The sequence below is a fragment of the Globicephala melas genome, chromosome 1 (genome assembly GCF_963455315.2).
Source record: "Globicephala melas chromosome 1, mGloMel1.2, whole genome shotgun sequence".
In the NCBI taxonomy this organism is placed as follows: domain Eukaryota; kingdom Metazoa; phylum Chordata; class Mammalia; order Artiodactyla; family Delphinidae; genus Globicephala; species Globicephala melas.
Window position 1 is genome coordinate 68974274 of NC_083314.1, and position 7843 is coordinate 68982116.

Sequence of the window (7843 nt, forward strand, 5' to 3'; positions counted from 1 at the left end):
CAGCTGATTTTAACAACCTTAATTCCACCTGCTACCTTAATTCCTCTTTGCCATGTAATGTAACATATTCACAGGTCCTGAGCATTAGGATGTGGACATCTTTAAGAGGGCATTATTCTGCCTGTCACAGATAGATTAAAGATTTGAATTTTGTCCTCTAGATAATGGGGAAATTTTGAGAGTTCTTAATAAGTTACAATGTAAAAGGAAGATTAAGGTGCATAAAATCGCTTGGCTCATTTATTACCAGAAATTGTTATTTCCCCCTTAAATGATTAAATTCTAGATCATATCATCAGGAGATCCATGTCCACTTTTTGCAACTCCATTTTCACAAAGGGAAACAGGATCATAGAGATCTAAAAGTGGCAAGTTACATACTACTTTGATCAAAAATTAAACCAGCAGAATTACCTGATGAGGTGAATTCCTCCCAGGCTCAAATATTCTGTGTCTGTGCACAATGATGCTTTCATTGTAGCAGATGGCAGTAGATTTGACTCAACCAATCTCAATTCTCCATCATACTATGTCTCTCTATCTTCCTATGACTTTCTGCCACCCCCCCAAAATTAATTTCAGACAGGCCTTTGTGCTTTGGCTGACATTCAAAACTGTCACCTCCGTGCACACATTAACTCCAAGGCCTCTGTCATCTCTCACATTAAAATTCTATCACTAGGAGTCAGCACAGCTTGACTCAGCAAGCTAAGGGGCTGGTCTGAGCAAGATGCAGTGACAGCAGGCTTCTCCTGTGACAACTTCGGTCAATTTGACAGCAATAAGACACCCTCCTTAGAACCAGTTGCAGCTCTTGTTGACCCAAGTGGGAAGGTCATCTTTCTGAGCAATTCTCTCCCCTTCCCATGAGAAAGAAGGGCCAAGGGTTACAAGACTTAGGTTGTGAATATTTTATGGTTAAATGACCACAACAGTGAGGAACAATTAGTGAATTCCACAATCTAGGTTTATATTCTAATTGTGAAGTATAGCTGTTTGCTAGCTTAAGAGGGACTCTTTAAAATGACAGCTCAAGAAATATACCCACAATGTGGGTAATAGGCAATTGGCAATTCTGTGTTGAATCCTGATATGGAAAATGATTTTGAAATCACCAAGTCTTCCTCAGTTTCAAATAATGATCAGAGAGGTAAAATTTCCAGCGGCCACACTATTGATTACCACCAAGGCAACTCACCGTCTCCCTGTCTTCCCCATGCCTGTCCGTTCTTGTGTGGTCTCTCATTTGGGTGTGTTGTGCAACTAATACCACGATCTGGGTTTGGAGACAAAAAATTCATGAGGATCACAGTTTAAGGATTCATTCACTCAGCTTTTAGGACTAAGTTAAATTACACACAAACACATGAAAAATGACGAACAATAAAGCATTCACTTCAAAGGTCACTTCCTCTATGAAGTATTTTTTGGCCTCTCCCCAACTCCCGGGTAAAGTGAGTGTCTCACTCCTATATTCCCCCACTGTGGTCTTTTTTCTTAATTCAATTTAATTTTATAATATGTAAAATTGCATTGTTTAGGGCTTCCCTAAACAATGTAATGGCTGGGATTTTATTCTTAAGTGACTGTCACAACCGTAACATCAGTGTCTATCATTTGGGAGGGAAGTAACAGTGAATGGCTACAGCAGACATGCCATCCGGCTTAGAGTCAGCGGTACAATAGAATGGAGTTTTGCCCCTTTCAGAAATGAGTCTGAGCTTGGGGGGTGCCACTTAAAATACTGAGCTTGTTTCATTCTCTGTAAAATTTGGTATGAAGCACACTTCACCAAAGGTTTGTGTAGATTAAATGAGATCTTTGAAAAGAAGCTCTACAACTTTATTCCCCATTTGGAATGATTATACACCATCTAGTTTTTCATGTAATGGGCATGTTACTTTTTTAAGATAAAGTGTGGGCTATTTGGAACTCTTCTGCCTGACATAATGCTCTTCAACCACAAGAGCACATTACCTGTAAAAGCGGTCCCCACAGCTGTCTCTAGCTGCTTTTTAACTTAATTTTATCTTTAATAGAGATTTTGAGCAGAACATATCATATCACCAAATCACTACTGGAGGGGAGATTGGGATAGAGAGTACAGTGTCATGGAGAAGGAACTGTGAAGTAAACAGAAGAAAATCATCAAGTTCAAAGACTGTTATCCCAGACCTGATCTTCTCCAGACACTATTCACAGCCATCTCAGATTTCCCGGACTTCATACCACTGAAGCTGCTCTTGGGATGTCAGATTCTATCTGAAACTTGGTGTGTCAGCAAGAGACTGGCCAAATATTCAAATAAGCAGTGTTTCGGAGAAACTTCATTGTAAGAAAGATGACAGAGGGGTAGACTTAGGTGACTCCATTCCAACAAGACAGATCTGTGCTGTCATACGGCAGCCAGTTGCCAAGCGAGGGTCACCATAAAAGCAATAAAAGAAGTGGGAAGACTTCTTTTCTTTGATAATAACAACTAATATTTCTAGAGCACTTCAGAATTCACAGAGAAATTCATGTACATTAATTTATTTGAGCCTTTCTGCAATTCTGAATATGTTATTTTCCCCATGTTGTAGCTGAAGAAATAGAAGTTCAGAAAGATTTAGGGCTTTAATGAAGTTCATACAGCCCTTAAGCAACAGAACTGGGATTCAAATACAGCTATGTTTATGCCAAATTTGAGGCTTTAGACTCAGAGCTGCAGGGACAGGAAATCACAGACCTGTCTGGTGATGTTTATTGCTCTCTGACCCACTGTGCACCCTTTTCCCTTTAGGTTTTGTGCTCTGCTGTGTCCCTTGCCTGAACCTCCCTATCTAACCCCTCTGGCTTATATGAAGCTTAACTAGGCCAAGTGCACTTTTTAAAAACAATTACAAGACAATTTTTTAGAGAAGCTTAGCTTTTCAGAAAAATTGATCAGAAAGTACAGAGAGCTCCCGTGTAACCCCTCTCCCATCCCCCCTGAACACCCTTTCCCCTATTATTTATGTTTTTATTGTGTGGTACATTTGTTACAATTGATGAACCAGTATTGACGCATTATTATTAACTAAAGTCTACAGTTTACAGCAGTGTTCATTCTGTGCTGAACATTCTGTAGATCTTGACAAATGTATGTGTGCATCATTACTGTATCACAGAGAATAGTTTCAGTGCCTAAAAGTCCCCTGTGTTCCACTTATCTGACTCTCCCCCCCTCCTCCAGTACTCCTTACAGCCACTGATTTTTTTACTGCTTCCACAGTTTTGCCTTTTCCAGAATGTCATAGAGTTGGAATCATACAGTATATAGCTTTTTCAGATAGGCTTATTTCCACTTAGAAATATATATTTGAAGTTCCTTCATGTCTTTTCATGGCTTGATAGCCCACTCTTTTTTAGCACTGAATAATATTTCATTGTATCACAGTTTGCTTATCTACTCATCTATTGAAAGACATCTTCATCACTTCAAGTTTTTTCAATTATGAATAAAGATGCTATAAACATATGTGGATATACATAAGTTTTCAACTCCTTTGTGTATACCAAGGAGCACGTATGTTTGATCATATGGTAAGACCATGTTTGGTTTTGTGAAAAACCGCCAAACTGTCTTCCAAAGTGGTTACACCATTTTTCATTCTCCCCAGAAATGAATGAGAGTTCCTGTTGCTCCATATCCCCACCAGAATTTGGTGATTTCACTGTTTTCAATTTGGCTTTTCTAAGAGGTGTGTAGTAGTATCTTATTATTATATTTATTTGCATTTCCCTAATGACATATGATGTTGAGCAGTTTTTCATTTGCTTATTTGCCATTGTATATTTTTGGTCTATTGTCTATTCATATCTTTTACCCATTAAAAAAAACAACAACTGGTTGTTTGCTTTCTTATTAGGGAAAAAGCACTTTTGCTTTGAAATTTACTATGACCATGCCAGCATTCATGAGTCTTACCTCTCTGAATACCTGCAGCTCACATTATCTGTATACTAATTCTCTCTCACCTATTATGACTTCCACTAACACTTTACTTCCCATGTCTGGTACAGCCTCCCTAACTTGCTGATAAGCTTCTTCAAGGAAGGAATCAGTGTTGTACATCCCTGAACCACCCATAATATCTAACAACATGTTTTGTACATAGTAGGCATTCAGAATAACGTGTACAGTAGTTCAGTTAAAACCAAGACTATGTTTTTAACCAAATTAGGATGGAACTAAGTAGAGTAGATGAGATATCAGGATATCTGTATGCTAGTTATTAATCTTAGAGGCAATTACTTCCTGGGCTTCAGTTTCTTTGTTGTGAAACATCTGGTATAAAGGGCAAACGCTCTATGGCTACGAAATCACTTTGGATGTTTATGAAAGGAGAACTCACTTCTACCATCCGAAAATGTTATATCATTATCACCCTATCCCCAACTTGGAAGAAGGCAAAAGCAAGATTAAAGCTTGTGCCTAACTGCAGTCAAGGACCTTTAGTTTGTAGGAGTTAGAACTTTAAATAATCCAGCAACCACTGAATTAACAAAAGTCTTAATTGGGCAGAATATATTGTCTTTAATAGAAGCTGATAGAGAATGCAAGGTTGAAAGCAACACAGTAGATATATAACAGAAGACTCAAATAGAGTCCACTTTGGGATTGCACCAAGCACACAATAATTCTATTTATTCATTCAACTGATTCATTCATTCATTTATTTATTCATTCCATTTTTTCTATAACTGAAAAGTGTTAAACTCAGGACTCTTTATATTGAAGCAGGGTATGTGCATGTGAAAAATGAAAACTGCCAGAGTCTGCAAATAAGGCTTTGTTAGGTTGTGAGATGATCCTCAGTCAATAGATTCCAGATGTGTAAGCATGTATTTGTAATTTCTTCCGGTGAGGAAGGATTCTGGTAATCAAGACAAGACCTGAGAGGACAGTACAGCTAAGACAGAGGCTGTGTCAAGGACCTTTTCTGTTACTGGTTAATTACATTGTTCAAAGGGCTTATTTTATAAGACTGTTTAATATACCCAAGACTTTAGATAGTTGTGAATTATAAAATACAGGAGTAGGGAGAGAGGGAAAGAGTAGACAAAAATAAAAAACAAAGCAACAAATTCCAAGTGGTACAAAACTTCTTAAATCTTACAAATTTGTTTCAACACATGAAATAAATTGGTAGGTAGCTTTGGCAAATCTCTTGTGTGTGGAAAGGCTGCCAGAATGAATTATTGTTCTGCCTAAACTCCTCCAATAGCTGTTTGGTTGTGGTTACACCTTTGTACATGCTGAATCTCTGAGCTCTCCTCTGGATAAGAAAGCTAATAAATAGTCTCCTACACTATGAAGGGTTACTGAGAGAAATCAAATATTATTTATGTTTAACCATGTTAATTCAGTCAAGGTATATAAAAATATGAGCCATTTTCTGTATCAACACTGGAAATTGGTCTTGGAATAGGGAGGAAATCTTACTAAGCATCAATTTGTTTATAAGGTTAACTTTAGAAATTCGAACCTACTATAAAAGCAGATGCTTCTCATTTAATTTTTATTAAAGGAATTACAAATGATTTATTCAACTTTTTAAAAAATGTGTCATTTTATGTTAATATTCTGGTTATGCTCCTACACCAAGTGAATGAAAAATGTTAACGTTATTTCCAGGGTAATCGTGACATATTTAATTTAGAAGAAATGTGTTAAAGATAAAACCATAATAATTCTGGGAGGCATAAAAAGCACTAAAATAACTGATATATTTATTTAATAGCCCCTAAAATCAACAATTTTTCAGACATTTGGTGCATTGCAGGCATGCGGACATCTGCATTCTGAATTTCAAGTAAGTCTCCTTGATGTCCAAAATTAGGTAGATGCAATGCGCCTTTGTTATTTTCTTTTTCTTTCTTTTTTGACATTACTATAACCAAGATGTTTGGTAAACAGTGAATTATGAGTTTGGGATCATCAGAAAAAGGTTTTTTAAACAACTTTCCGGACTACAAAAAATCTCTTCAGGTAGTAGATCCATCCCAATGTCATGGCACCTAGAACAAGAGCTTCAAAGGACCAAAGGACCAGTCTGCTGTTTGTGCTGTCATTGATTTCTCTGTGTATCTCTCCCGAACTTCCATGTATTCCTGTTCATGCTTTCCAGCTGTCATCGCCACTGCGAGCTCATTAATCATTTCTTCTAGCTTGTTCTGGTGAGCTTCTGTTTCCATGTCCTTTTGGAGCCTCCCCAATATCAATGGTGAACACCACTATCTTTGGAGTCATGTTGGACATTCCACTGCTAAAACAAAACTTATATGCTGCTGCTCCATCCATGTGAGCAGCAAATGTGTATTTCCCACTGGACTCCCAGTCTCCTTTATAAATTCCTTTATTATCAGGCCCTGTAATCTCCACGTCAATGTCCACGCAGCCAGCCTCAGCCACCTCAAAGATGAGGCCCATCTTGCTGCCCGAGGTGACTCGCTCGAAGAAGCACTCCTGGGCATGTGCGTCAATGCTGACGCCTCGATGCTGACAAAGTAACCCGAGGCAGTGGCCAGGAGGGCGGCCAGGATTCGTTAGTTTCTATGGGCTCTCAAAACAAGATTATTTGTATTTTGTTTTCCTTATAGTTTATCTACATGATAAATGTTGATAGTACAGAGATTGTTTAATTTTTATTTATTTATTTATTTATTTATTGGCCATGTGGCTTGTGGGATCTCAGTTCCCCGACCAGGGATGAACTCGTGCCCCCGCAATAGGAGGGCAGAGTCCTAACAACTGGACCACCAGGGAATTCCCTGTACAGAGACTGTTTCACATTTAACATTTCTTCTCAAGTAAATATAGTTAGAATGGCCCTTGATGCTAGAAGACACAGATGACCCTGTGCATTATTCAGCTTTCCTCAAGTTAAACAGCCCACAAATTTCAGTGGCTTACAACAACAAAGGCTTATTTCTCACTCACATTACGTATTGGTGACTGTTCTGCTTCTCCTCCCTGTGTCTTCTTTATCCAAGAATCTGGAGTAAGAGAAAAGTCCCTCTCTGCTCAAGGCAGAGGAAAAGAACAAGAAGGCTGGCCAAAACTCTGTGATGACAGCTCAAAACACATTTCCTTGGCCAAACCTGATCTTAAACCAGATCCTTTGACCAAGCCTGATGTCCGGGCAGGTAAATTCCTGGCCATTCCACCCCCCCCACCACCACTCCCCTACCCTCCAATAAGCCTACTAGAGGAATGGGGGAAGGGAGTAATTGAGGACAATAATACAATCTGCCATACCATGACTCACATTTTTTTTAGAAAGATATGTATCTCTTGATATGAGAGAGATTATACTTGGTCTATGTTGAACAAAATTTATGAAATTGTAGGCAATTATGATAGATTTCTTTCTTTTTTCCCTCCCTCCTTTTTTTTCTTCTCTCCACACCTCAAATTCTTTCTAAATGTTCAAGTACCCAGGAATTGCTCCAAATGATTCATCCTTTGTTCTGAAATCTAGGTAAGGCTGTGCTCACCTAAGGGTAGCTGAAGTTGAATAAAGCTATGTGGTATTGAGTGAGACATAGGAGGAGATTATCAGCTTGAATATATATTTATCACAGAATTACAATCCCCTATATCTGTAAATATAGAATGAATCCAAGATATCAGTGGATTGATCAAGACTTTTCACATTTAATGTTTACAGGAATTGCTTGGGGATCATATTACACAGATTCTGGTTGAGTGGATATAGGGTGAAGACAAGAATTGTACATTTTCTTATAAGTTTCCAGGTAATGCTGCTTCTGCTGGCCCAGGGACCTCACATTCAGTAGCAGTGGACAAGATAGTTCC

The 7843-nt window shown here is 38.3% G+C and overlaps 1 pseudogene; it reads right to left on the reverse strand.

Annotated features, from left to right (window-relative positions):
• Window positions 1-5977: 5977 nt before the first annotated feature.
• Window positions 5978-6567, reverse strand: LOC115847519 (transmembrane emp24 domain-containing protein 2 pseudogene; annotated as a pseudogene).
• Window positions 6568-7843: the final 1276 nt, after the last annotated feature.